Raw genomic sequence first — 13,401 nt, 5'->3', positions numbered from 1 at the left:
GTTGTGGTAACATGAAAATTAAAACATACAGTAGTGTAAATTGTATTCTAAATTTAAAAAATAAATGGCAATAAAAATGTTGACAATGAAAATAAGGGAAAAGAAACATCTTAAGCATAAAAATATTAACATTAGCTAAAATTTGAAGGCAGATAAATTACTAGATATTAACAGTGACATCTCAAAATGTTAAATGCTTCCCTTTAGAATACCTGAATATTCTAAGTTTGTGAAATAGATCAGCTCCTGGCAGCCTCCATGCCTGATCTGAGCCATCTCTGCAGGGCCATATTGACAGCCCAGACCCTCTGCTTGTTTTGTTCCCAGGTGATATTACCTGCTGACATAGCGAGGGCCTAATTTCGAAACTGAAGTGGACTGCCTTCTTTCTCACCACTGCTGTATCCTGGACTGCGTGGCTACATTTCTGCTTGTCAGATATGTCCTGGCACTGGATGGATGAGGAATGACTGAAGGAAATGAGCAAACTTATCCGTATCCTAAAAAGAGTTACCACAAAGGCAAACTATAAAGATTCATCATTAGAGAACAACAGACATAATAGAGAAGCTGTGTAGAGATCCTCCAAGCTAAACAAGTGGAGATAATAGCATGGAAGGCTCTATTAGTACCAACCAGCTCAATACCTTCTTGGATAATGACTACAGAAACACTATGATGAGAATTTTAATGAGCTGAAGATATGATTATACAGGTAGTCAATGAAGTCCAAGAAAGTGTGATAGAGGAAATGAGAAAACTACAATAAGAAGTAACAGAAATGAAAAATATGATAGGTGAAATAAAAAACTCAGGGGCTGGAGATATCGTAAAAGGTGCTCACTTTGCAAACGCCTGGCCAGGGTTTGATCCCTGGCACCCACCCCAAGTGGTCTTCCAAGTCCGCCAAGAATGACTATTGACTGTATAAGTCAAAAATAAGCTCTGAGCAGACAGATGTGGCCCCAAAATCAAACAAACAAAACATAAATTAAAAAAAAAAAAACCAACAGAAGACCTCCAGAGAAGAATAACAGCAGCTGAGAAAAACATCAGTGAGCTCCAAGTTGAGATGCATGAAACCCAAAGGAAATAACAGAAGGTGGGAAAAGTTCTGAAAATTAATGAAGAGAACTATGGGATTAGTTTAAGAGAATGTAAGATCATTGGTAAGGAACAGAAGGCAAATACAATGGTCAGCCATTTGTGTAAATCATAGATAATAATATCCCAGAGTTGACAAGTATATGCACCCAGATTTAAGAGGCCTGGAAGTGTCCTAGAAAACAGACCCAAAAGAAATATTCTAAGACATACTGTACTCAGAAAAAGTGAAAGATAAAATATGGAAAGAAGCAAAATCAAAGAAGAAACTTAAAAACAAAGGAACTCACAAAAGCTTCACAGCAGATCTAGCAAATGAGACTTTATGGGCAAGAAGAGAATGGTTTAAATATCCAATATCCATTTGTGATCAAATAGTGTTTGCATCACACCCAGTAGTGTTCAGAGACTATTTCTGGCTCTTTGCTCATGAATATCCCCTGACAGGGGACCATATATAGTGAAGGGGATTCAGAGCGATCCAACGCAAACAACTTACTATCTCTCTAACCCATGGTAAGTACTTCTTAGTAAACAAAGAATATAAGTTTTCCTACCTTACTAAACGATAAAGGATCAGTTGTATCACTTGTCATCCCATTGCTCATTGATTTGCTAGACCGGGCGCCAGTAACGTCTCCATTCGTCCCTGTTGCGTGCTAGTGTAGCCCAATGGTGTCTGCCTGCTCCAGAAACATGAAGAGCCTCAAACTGTTCATTCAGGGTCTTGAAGAAGTCTGACCATCTTGTAGTTGGGTGACCAGGCGTTCTTTTGACATCCCTTGGAATCCAGTTGGTAACAAACAGCTCTAGTCCAGCGGTCGTCTCCAAATCACATTGCGGGTCCGGCCCATCTGATTTTTGACACCTTGGCAAACGAGATAGCGTTTATATATATATATATATGTATATATATATACACACACATAGATAGATAGATAGATAGATAAATAAAGGTTATCTATTTTAATCCAGTGGTTGGGCATTTGCTTTGCACGCGGCCGACCCGGGTTCGGTTCCTCTGCCCCCTCTTGGGCAAGCTACCGAGAGTATCCCACCCACACGACAGAGCCTGGCAAGCTACCCGTGGCATATCCAATACGCCAAAACCAGTAACAACAAGTCTCACAATGGAGACGTTACTGGTGCCCGCTCGAGCAAATTGATGAGCAATGGGATGACAGTGATACTCATACACACAATCACATTCATACTCACATTCACATATAATACTCATACACACTCACACATTCCTACTCACATTCACATAACACTCATACACACTCATACATTCATAATCACATTGACACATAATACTCATACACCCACTCACATTCATACATTCACACATAATACTCATACACACACTCACATTTATACTCACATTCACACAATACTCAATGAACACACTCATACATACACACACACTAAAAAACCTTATATGAAGGTGCTAATTTAATTTGTATCCCTTTCAAATCAACAGTACTACTAAAAACTGTGCTATAAACACTCATATTCAAAAATGAGTAAATATTCTTATGAAGAAGCCTAATAAGGTTTACAAAATACACATAAAACAAAACATTAGACATACAGAAATAAATATCTCACTATTCCCACATAATACAGCCACATATGTAGAAAAATCTAAAAACGATTATTGCTATTTAAATTTTAATGTGAAAAATTAAAATGAGAGCAAGCTCAATAAGAGACCAGTTATTTTCTCATGAAAAAAATGACAGAAACACTTAATATAAATATACGAAATGGTTGAAAATCATCAAACATTTTAAAATGTCTTAAAATACATGTGCAAAATATCTAAATAGAAAATCCTAAAACATAGTTGCAATAAATTAAAGATATAGTCAAATGAAAAGATATTTTATGAATTGGCATGCTTTAGTTTTTTTTTTTTAAACACTAAGCTTATTTATAGATACAGTAAAATTGCAACAAAATTCCACCAAGGGGGCTGGGGGACAGCTCAAAATGCTGGATTGCATGTTATGCATGCAGGAACTCATGCACTATACAGTCTCGAGCACTGCCAAAAACAACCCTGAAGCATCTAGCTGGAAGAAGTCATTGAGAATCACCAGATGTGGCCCCCATACCATAAATATCTCCAAAATACAAACATTTTATTACATTTTTACAAATCTTGCTATGTCTAAATGCAATAAATGAAGTGTAAAATGAAATGCTTTACCCTGCTGAGTAATAAGACTACTGTTAATCACATTAATAAGAAATTCACATAGTTTTTGAAAAATAAACTAACGGAATAGGAGAGAAACTTCAGAAAAGCCCATGGATCTATCAATAATTAATTATGATGAGAGGCACTGGAAAGTTGTAAGGAAGGAAAATCTTTAAAACAGATGATGCACCTTTTTGGCCCGGCTGCGGAGCGAGCATGATGGAAGAGCTCAAAAGAACGCCCTTGGACTCCAAGCAGCCCACTGAACTAATTCCGGTACGGGATCGGAGACCCCATGGCGGGCTGAGACAGTGGAATCCGGGCATCCCCCAATTCTTTTAACCTCTCTCTCTCAACCCCTTCCTCCCGAGCACAGCGCAGGGTCCACGGCTTTCTGAGCGCAAAATGGAGACGCCGAGCCTCTCTCTAGTTTTCTCCATCTTATGAGCACCATAAAAGGGTAAAAGTTTGTAGTGATGTTATTTCTGGTTGTACTTTCCCTGGACTTTATACAGAAACCCAAAACTGCGCGGCCGCGGCCGCGCAACCTAGTGTCATCTTAGCATCAGCAATATGTAATGGTTCCTTTTTAATGGGTCGGACTTTTATGGGAGATCCTAACAAGAATAGTACGTCTTTTGATAAAATATTGAAGGAATCAAAGTGGTAGCCATCTCTCTAGACTGAACTAAGCTATATCCCCACGCCGGCTGAGAAGAAATATCCTTCTTTCTCGGGAAGAAACGCGGCATGGCGTCAACCATAGTGTGATGTCCATTAAGCAAACAGACCTGGTGGCGTGGGAATGGGATATAAGGGGAAAAATTATCTACATGGAACAGCGGGACGCTGGTGGAATCTCGAGCCGGAGCCGATACCAGTGCAAGACCTTTGGTTCCAGAAACTGCTTGCAGACACTCTACTAGACTATCAACTAAGCCAGAGCCCCACGTCTGCTGATGAAGGGAAATAACCATCCTTTTCGGTTTTTTTCCCTTTGTCCCTTTTCGGTTTTTTTCCCTTTGTCAGACAGCGTGGCGATTACTAAACAGGCGTGAACTCGATGGCGAGGGGCAAGGGGGAAAAAGAAAAGTTATGTAACAAACAGCGGGACTTAATATCTCTATATTCTTAGCAATGGAGAACTATCAAATGCCTCCTTGGCAATAGGACTGTCTTTTTCTTTTTGGGGGCAAACCCCAGCAACGGTAGTGAGTTGTGTGTTGAAACATGGAATGTAATCGAGATAAAGCGTAAACGAAGTGAAACTTATCACTTACAAGGGTGGGGACTGGGGAGGTGGGAGGGGGTGGCAGGTATACTGGGGGGGTTGGTGATGGAAGATGGGCACTGGTGAAGGGAAGGGTGTTTGAGTATTGTATAACTGACAATCCTGAGAACTATGTAACCCTCCACATGGTGATTCAATAAAATTAAAAAAACAATAAAACAGGTGATGCTATAACAATTAACTATTTTGTTTGTTTATTTTGTTTTGGGCCTATACCCAGCTGTGTTCAGGGTATACTCAGCTCTGTTCTGAAGGACCATAGTTGGTGCTGGAGATAGAACCGGGATAAGCTGCATGCAAGGCAAGAAACTTGTACTAGCTTTCCAGTTTGACAATTATATATTTTTATAGGGGGAAAAAGCCTCTCTTTCTTAAAAACATGTCATAAGAAAATTAAAAACAAGACAAGCTTCATGAATGTGGTGCAGAAAGATCCTGGGCTCACAACTTCGATGGATACATGAAATGTGTATGTATTTATAGAACATATCTTCTGAAAACCATCTGAGAATGAACTGACAGTTTATAATGAGGGAAAAGCAACCACACCAAAATAGGTGAGAGAGGCAAAAGAGGCTTTTTGTTTTGTTTTTATTTCTTTGTTTTGGGGCCACACCAGGTGGTGCTCAAGGATTACTCCTGGCTCTGTACTCATGAATCACTTCTGGTGGGGTTCAGGAAGCCATATAGGGAGCGGGGGATTGAACCTGGGTTGGCCACATGCAAAGTAGGCACCCTACCAACTTTACTATTTCCCTGGCCCCCAAAGGCATAGAGAGACTTTATAAGATGCCCCACCTCAGACCTATGGATCTAGAGATTGAACAAATATGGTGCTCCAGAGGAGTGAGGAATCTCAGTTACTTCAACTCCTCCTACAGTCTGAACACTGTGGGACCACTCATAGCTCTGTGTTCAGGAGTCACGCCTGATGGTGGCCAAGGAAACATGAAAGTCAGGAAATTGACCCAAATCTGCTGCATGCAAAATGTGTTCAGCGCTTTGATCATTTACTCTGTCATTCCCCAAATCTTATGTTTGAAAAATAGAGGAATTTCTAAAAAAACAGGAAATTTAACAGGTGATGGGGAATAAAATCTTAAAGAATGGAAAGATTTGCTTTCTTTGAGATTTAGCACAAAAGCTATAATGTGAAAGTGCCTAAATCATATATAAAGAAAATTCATCAGCTAATCCCCAGGGACAGCACAGGCCTATTGGAGCTTTTTTTCTCCACCAAGATAGAGGCACTCAGCAGGTCAACCTGTACCTGCGGGGTGAGTGCATTAGCAGCCTGATGGTGCTTTCAGGCTTCCTGACACCCCCAAATTGTTGATGTGTCTATGGCCGGACCCCAACAACTTCGAACAAAATTCCCTGAGAAATTAAATGGCCAAAAGTAAGGTATGTATGAGTCATGCCTACAAATTACCTCTGACTCAGCCATATAAGCTAATATTTTGGCCTTGCTTCAGAGACCCATAAATAAATCTCGAAAGAGTTTCAGATCAAAAGTCGCAGTTAATCTCGGACCCAGGCAAGGCTGAGCAGAAGGGGATAAGTCAGAGGGGGTGGATCAGCCTGGTGTCCACCCAAGCAGAGCCCCTGAGAGCCACCTGCTTCCACAATCCAAAATGGCTGCCATGCTCCCAGCCATACTCCACTGTTTCCGGACAGACCTCACCGAGATATTAACATGTTGAAAATTTGGATATTTGGGTTTTGTGACTGAAATCTCCAGGCTTTCTCAGAGTTGAGACGGGCTATCTCCCCTCACTTTCCTATACTCCTGGAAGCACTGACACTCACTTCCACAAACCAGCTCCAGTACCACCACATAAGCTTTTCTACAGGTCTTGTTTCAGAGAACCATAAGTAAATTTCAAAAGAGATCAAAAAGCAGCAGTTAATCTAGGACCCAAACAAGGCTGAACAGATAGGGGTAAATCAGGGTGGAGTGAGTGGGGGAGGCAGGTTAGCCTGGTGCTCATCAAGCATAGTCCCTGGCAGCTATTTGCGTTCACAATCCAAAAGCACCACCATACTGAGATAGAATCTGCTGAAAATTTGGGTATATGGGTTTTGTGATTAAAGTCTCCAGGCTTTCTCGGGGTTGGGATGGGCTACCTTCCCCCACCTCCCTGTATGTCTGGAAGCTTTGGCAGACACATCTACACCCAGAGCTGCCACCCAGTTAAAAAGCTACTCCAGCTTTCCCATCCCGATAAAAATATTGAATGCCTTGAACAAAGAAAATGGCCTCTAAGTACCTGTATTGCAAACTATAATGCACAAAAATAGAGGGAGGCTGGGGGTTGGGTGTTGGGGGATGGTGGGAGAGAGATGGGGACATTGGTGGGAAATGTACACTAATGGACAGATGGGTATTGGATCACTGTATGACTAAAACCCAATCATGAACAGTTTTGTAATGGTCTATCTCATGGATATTCATTTAAATTTTTTTTTAAAAAGCAATGTGGAGTTCATGCTTGCTTCAGTCAGCTTAATCAGTGGCTGAATAAATAGAAGTACTCCTGCATTAAAAAAAAAAAAAACAGAGGCACTGGTGGGTATCACCAATGTGTACTTGCTAGATTTGATGAATTCAACATACCTCATTTGTCAATCAAGCTGAATTTGGACAAGTTGGTTACCCATATTAAGACAGTCTTCCTCCAGGTCAATTATTTACAGAAGATTCAGTGTAATGCAGCTCTTTATGCTCCAGTGTTGCTACCACATCCACTATTTGTGGGCAATGTAATTTTAAACGCAGATAACACTAAAGTCCACTCTCAATTTGTTCAAATTAATAAAGAAATTCAATAAAGTCACAAAATAAAAGTAACACACAAGCTAATGACATTTTATACACCAACAATGAACTCTAGAAAGATAAGAAGACAATTGCACTTACAACCATCATGTAAAAATGCATAAAATTCATGGGAATTATGACCTTGAATTTAACTAAGTAAGCTAAGACCTATACATTGAAAACTGTAAGATGTTGATTAAAGAAATAAATGACACAAAGAAATGGGAAGACATTTCACACTCATGGACTGGAAGAAATAATATTGACAAAATATATTTCCCAAAGCAAAACCCCAAGGCAAATTAAATGCTATTGCTATCAAAACACTAACATCATTATTCCCAGAAATAGAACATGCAATTCTAAAATTTGTTTTGAAACATAAAAGTTTGTGAATAATCAAAGTAATCTTGAGATACTAAAAAAAACAAAACTGAATGCATCATGTTTACTGATTTTAAAAAAGTAAGGTAGTGACAAACAGAATATAGATTAGTGAGATAGAGTAGAGTCTGTCAATAAACCTACATACACATGACCAATTAATTTCAACAAAAAAGGGGAAAACATAATAAGGTACAAGATAATCTGTTTAATCAATGGTGCTAGAGATACTGGACAGCCACGTACAAAAGAATAAATGTGTAGCATTCTTAAAAGAAACCAAAAAATTAACTCAAAAATGATTAAAGCCTAGAGCAAAATATCTGAAAACATAAAATTCTGGAAGATTCAGGTGATAAATTCCTCGATATCAACCTTAGAAATGTTTTCCTTATTTGACCTTATTTTCCTTATTTTCTTAATTTGTGCATGAGAGGCATGCACAAAACAAAATGAACAAATGAGTCTATATCAAAATAGAAACCTTCACCCTTGCCCCCCCCACCCTTTTGCTATTGTTTTAACGCCCACATTGGGTGATGCTTAGGTATTAACTCCCAGATCAGTTCTCGGGGATTGCTTAACAGTGGTGCTAAGGGGTTGTTGCTAACAGAGTTCATATGTCAGTCCCTATGGTGCTGGAGAACCATGCAGTACTAAGGATCAAGCCCAAGGCTGCCACATGTAAAGCAAACATTCAGTCCTTTGAGTCATCAATTCAGAACTATAAAAAAAATGTTTGCACTAGGAAGGAAACTAAACAAAATGACAAGGCAAACTGCTGGATTTTAATCAAATATAATAAAGATTTTAAGGAATACATGAAGGGCTGATACAATTATAAACATCAATTTAAAAAATGAAACTGAATTGATGCTTTTTTCAAAGAAGATATATAAGTATCCAAAGAAGTAAACAGATATGAAAAAAGAGGTTTGATATAACTAATAACAGGGAAATGTAAATCAAAACTATAGTTTTATATCATCGCACTTCTATCATAATTCTATTATCTACAAAATAAGACAAAAGAAGTATGAATGAGACTGTGGGATAAAAGGAACCTGTACTTTTGTTAGGTTTAGTCACTATATCGGTGCAGTCAATGAAGAAAAAAATGTGGCATTTCGTTAACAAATGAAACTATTAAATGATTCTATATATCTGAGTATTTACCCAAGGAAAATGAGTACTCTAATTTTAAGTGATAGTCAAAATGTTTCAATGTTTACCAAAACATTATTTACAATATCGAAGATATGGAAATATACCTATGTCCAACAATGGATAAATAACAAAAGGATTACATACACACACACACACACACATACACACACATGCCCACCCAAGCACACAATATTCTTTAGCCATAAAATAATAAAAATTTTGCTGTTTGAGACAAAATGGCTGAAACATGGTTAAAGAAACCAAAAAGAAAGTCATATATCATTATTTCACCTTTATGTGAAAAATTAGAAAAGGACAAAAAAGATTAGAAAATGACACAAAACTATAATTATAAAAGTAAGATTTCAGTAGAAAGGAGGAAGAATAAATATTGAGTGACATTGATGAGTGAGATCAAAGGTACAAACTTCAAGTTATAAAGTAAGTCAAGTGGGTAAAATGTATAACATGGAAAATATAATCAATAATTTGCATTGCAAATTTAAAATCTACTAAGATGGCAAATAATTCAACATATATGTCAAGGAGACATCAGGTAAAACATGTGCACTATAATAAATAATATAAAATTGCAAATATTAAAGTTGCCAAGATGGTTATACTTATTGTGATAATTGTTTTATAATACATAAAATGTCAAGTCTGTCATTCACCTGAAATTAAAATAATGTGTGTCAGTTCTATTTCAATCAAAAACAAAAAAATTTCAGTCTTAGGTAGAGCACAGATTTAATAGCGAAAGTTAATAATGAATTTCTGGGATATATAGAAAAATACTCTAAGCAGTATAAACAAATATAATCATAAAACATCAATTTGACTATATTAAATTTAAGAACACCTCCTTATCAAAAGATATCAGTAAGAGAGCTTTAATGTAATACACAGAATAGGATGAGATATTTTATTTTATTTTATTTTATTGTTTTTTGCTTTTTGGGTCACACCTGGCAATGCACAGGGGTTACTCCTGGCTCATGCACTCAGGAATTACTCCTGGCGGTGCTCAGGGGACCATATGGGACGCTGGGAATCGAACCCGGGTTGGCCACATGCAAGGCAAATGCCCTACCCACTGTGTTATCGCTCCAGCCCCAGGATGAGATATTTTAAAACATGCTATCAAAAGAGTTAGAATTAATTTACAAAAGAACTCTGTAGAGGAGCTTGCCTGCATGTGGCCAACCCAGGTTCAATCCCTGCGCTACCACCTAAGGTTCCAGAGCACTGCAGAAGTGATCTCTGAATGTAGAGCCAAGAATAAGCCCTGAACAGTACTAGATATGGCCTATCTACTCATATAGATATGAAAGAATAAAAAGATGTATTGTCTAATACATCATTTTAAATGGCCAGAAAACTTAAAGGGGTATATGTCAAAAGAAGATTGAAGCAATGGAAAAAAGTCCATAATTGTGAACTATTTAATCACTCAACAGACGGTCTATTGTGACAATCAAACCAATAGTCAACTTGTCAAGTATATGACAGTAGGGGACTAGGGAAACTTTGGCATTGCTGCTGGTGGTGAAAACTGGTACAAGTACATTGGACAACTGGCAGTATCTCGTAAGTCAAACATACACAGATACAATGACTTTACATTGCAACTCCTGCACATACACATGTGATCAGGAATGCATGTGCTTATGCTCCAATAGACATGCAATATTAATTTGCATTAATTTCAGCAGAATTAGTGACAGTAAAAGCCTGAAACACCACAGATGTTTATTAGTAGTAAAAAGGATAAATCAGTTGTGAAGTTTACAAATAGTAAAATAAAAAAAATTGTAGGAATTTGCAAAAGCATAGAAAAAATCGTAAATAATTTATTAAAGGAGCCAACTTGAAAGAAAAGTATAAGAGTACGATTCTATTTATATAAAGATTAAATCCAAATAATCCACTTGATGATGCTTAAGTAATAATACTTATGGGCTTGCTCTTCAAGCCTGTGTTCTCTCTTGAACACTGATTGCTCCCCTTGATGTTTCTTAGTTTGCCTATTTCCACTCTAGAGAAACCGGTATTCCCTCTTGAACTTGAATTTCTTTCTCTTTTTATGTTTTTCTAAATTAGTTTCAATAAAAACTGTTTTACTTCACACCTTTGTGTACACACACAAAGAGAATAAATAACTACTTATGGCTTATCTATAAACATAGAGAAGATTATTGTGAAAATCAGCATTTGGGAGAGCCAACAGTATCTTTTTCATATTCTTACGTCAGGATTTGTTTGCAATAAGTCATCAAGGAATTCCCTTGTGAACTTTTTCTGAAAGTTTAGATCTTTCCCAAATGAAGAGTTAAAACATTTGAGTTGATGAGAAAAGGAGAAGAAAGAAAGGAAGGCACAATTTCCTTGAGGATAAAACTCTAGAGATCTTTGGGAGTAAATAGGAAATGAAGGTAAAATGTGTCAAAAAGGGACACTGTTGGAGCAAGAACCAGGAGTCAATTTGCTTCCACTGCAATTTACAAGGTTCATTTCAAACAGGACAACAGCCAAGTAGGGGAGGCCCAGATCTTGGGTAGTAAGATAACTGCTTTCCTGTTTCAGAAGTCAACTCTGGGGGAATGAAGACATTGCATTCTATTGCATTGCATTCTTTTAAGCTTTAGTGGGTTGATAGTATTGTGAACCTTTTATATTACAGAGTTCCTTAGCACCATTTCTTGTAAACCTCTGGGATACAAAAACCAACTCTGGTCTTGTCTCAAAAAAAATGTGAGTGAGCTAATTCTAATAATTCTTGGTACATATCTTCAAAGTGTCTGAGAGTTAATTCAGTACTTAATGCCAATCTACGAAACTGTTTAGGTTTTTACTCCTTGGAGACTTGCTCTTTTCTGTTTTTGCCCCTGAGTACTGGAGGTATTACTTTTTTTTTAAAAACACTCATAAGGATTAACAGAATAGCATGAAGCCTATAAATGTTTATTTCCTGGATCTTCACTAAATGAGAAAACATCCAGAGAGTGAAGAGACAATTGGTATATCATTCCAACCAACGATTATTATTTATGGAGGATAAACATTTATGTTGGAAAGTGGAGGATGATATGCTTTATGAATATTATATATATACACATATGTATATATATACACATGTATTATATATATTACTGTTATCCTAAGAATATGCAGAATCCACCAATCCTTTTTCCAATAAAAAGTGTGTGTGTGTGTGTGTGTGTGTGAGAGAGAGAGAGAGAGAGAGAGAGAGAGACACACACACAGAGAAAGAGAAAGAGAAATAGGGGAAAAAGCGCTGTCTAAAGCCAATAGGATTGGCACCTTCCTACTGTCCAGAGGGGCTCAGTCACAGAGAATAAGACAAACAAACACAGAAGGATACAAACAAATACATGGACTATCCAATTTTGGGGTCACCTGGGCAGCCAAAAGTGAACTCACAAGCCAGCAGTTTATTCAGTATACTATCACTTCCCCACCCTCGTTCCCAACACAAGAGTTAATGTTAAGTTGCAGAGACATTATGAACAGTTAGTAAGTACATCAAAATTTAGTGGGTCAAGTATTGGAGAGACAGTACAGTGGGTAAGGTGCTTGCTTTGCCTACAGGCAACCCAGGATCAATCCTTGGCATCTCATGTTTCCCTAAACATTACCGGAAGTAATAATTGAGTGCAGAGCATTGGCAGGTGTGGCCCCACACAAAAAACAAAAATTCAAATTTATTTGGCTCATTAGGAGTAGAGACGGGTATGTTTCACATGGCCATTCAGTAGGACCCTTAAAGTATAGAGTTGTGACAGTTTCCTATTCTGTTTTTTACTGATGTGGCCATCTACATCTAGAAGACCATAGACTATTTTATTCTATTCTCTCTTGTGCACATTTCTGCTGCCTGCTACCTGTGGTGTACTGGATATGCCAAAAACAGTAACAATAAGTCTCACAATGAGAGACGTTACTGGTGCCCGCTCGAATGAATCTATAAGCAACGGGATGACAGTGAGAGTTCATATTCTAAGACCAAGTATATATTCTAAGACCTTTTGCCCAGAGGACTATCTGACCATTGGGTTGGGTTTTTGTTGGGGGGGGGGGTTTGTTAGGGGTTTTTGTTAGGCAATCTCCCACAGAGAGTGACTTAAGAATGTGCACTATTAGGAGTAAGGAGGGGGGAAATCTGTTACTGACTACCCATAATTAAAAAAATATATTACTTTGGTGGGGGGTGGCGCATTTGTCTATGCTTAGGACTTACTCCTGGATCTATGTTCAGAGATCCCTCCTAGTAGTACTCAGGGAACCATATATGGTGTCAGGGATTGAACTGGAGTCAGATGCATGCAAGACAAGCACATTAAGTCCTGTACTATCTCTCTGACCCTCTATCATTTTTTAGAGGGTAAATTGCTTCCTGCAAGTGGC

The 13,401-nt window shown here is 38.0% G+C and overlaps 1 long non-coding RNA gene across 3 annotated transcripts in view; it reads right to left on the bottom strand.

Annotated features, from left to right (window-relative positions):
• The window catches only part of LOC129399960 (uncharacterized), a 38,466-nt gene that overhangs the window by 23,163 nt on the left and 1,902 nt on the right, over nt 1-13,401 (bottom strand). For all 3 annotated transcript variants that reach the window (XR_008627314.1, XR_008627312.1, XR_008627313.1), the window contains exon 3: nt 1,662-1,972. This is a non-coding gene — a long non-coding RNA (uncharacterized LOC129399960). The remainder of the gene's footprint in view (nt 1-1,661; nt 1,973-13,401) is intronic.

Source organism: Sorex araneus, chromosome X (genome assembly GCF_027595985.1).
Source record: "Sorex araneus isolate mSorAra2 chromosome X, mSorAra2.pri, whole genome shotgun sequence".
Classification (NCBI taxonomy): Eukaryota; Metazoa; Chordata; class Mammalia; order Eulipotyphla; family Soricidae; genus Sorex; species Sorex araneus.
Note: the sequence above shows the minus strand (reverse complement) of the source record. Positions and strands in the feature narration are given on the sequence as shown.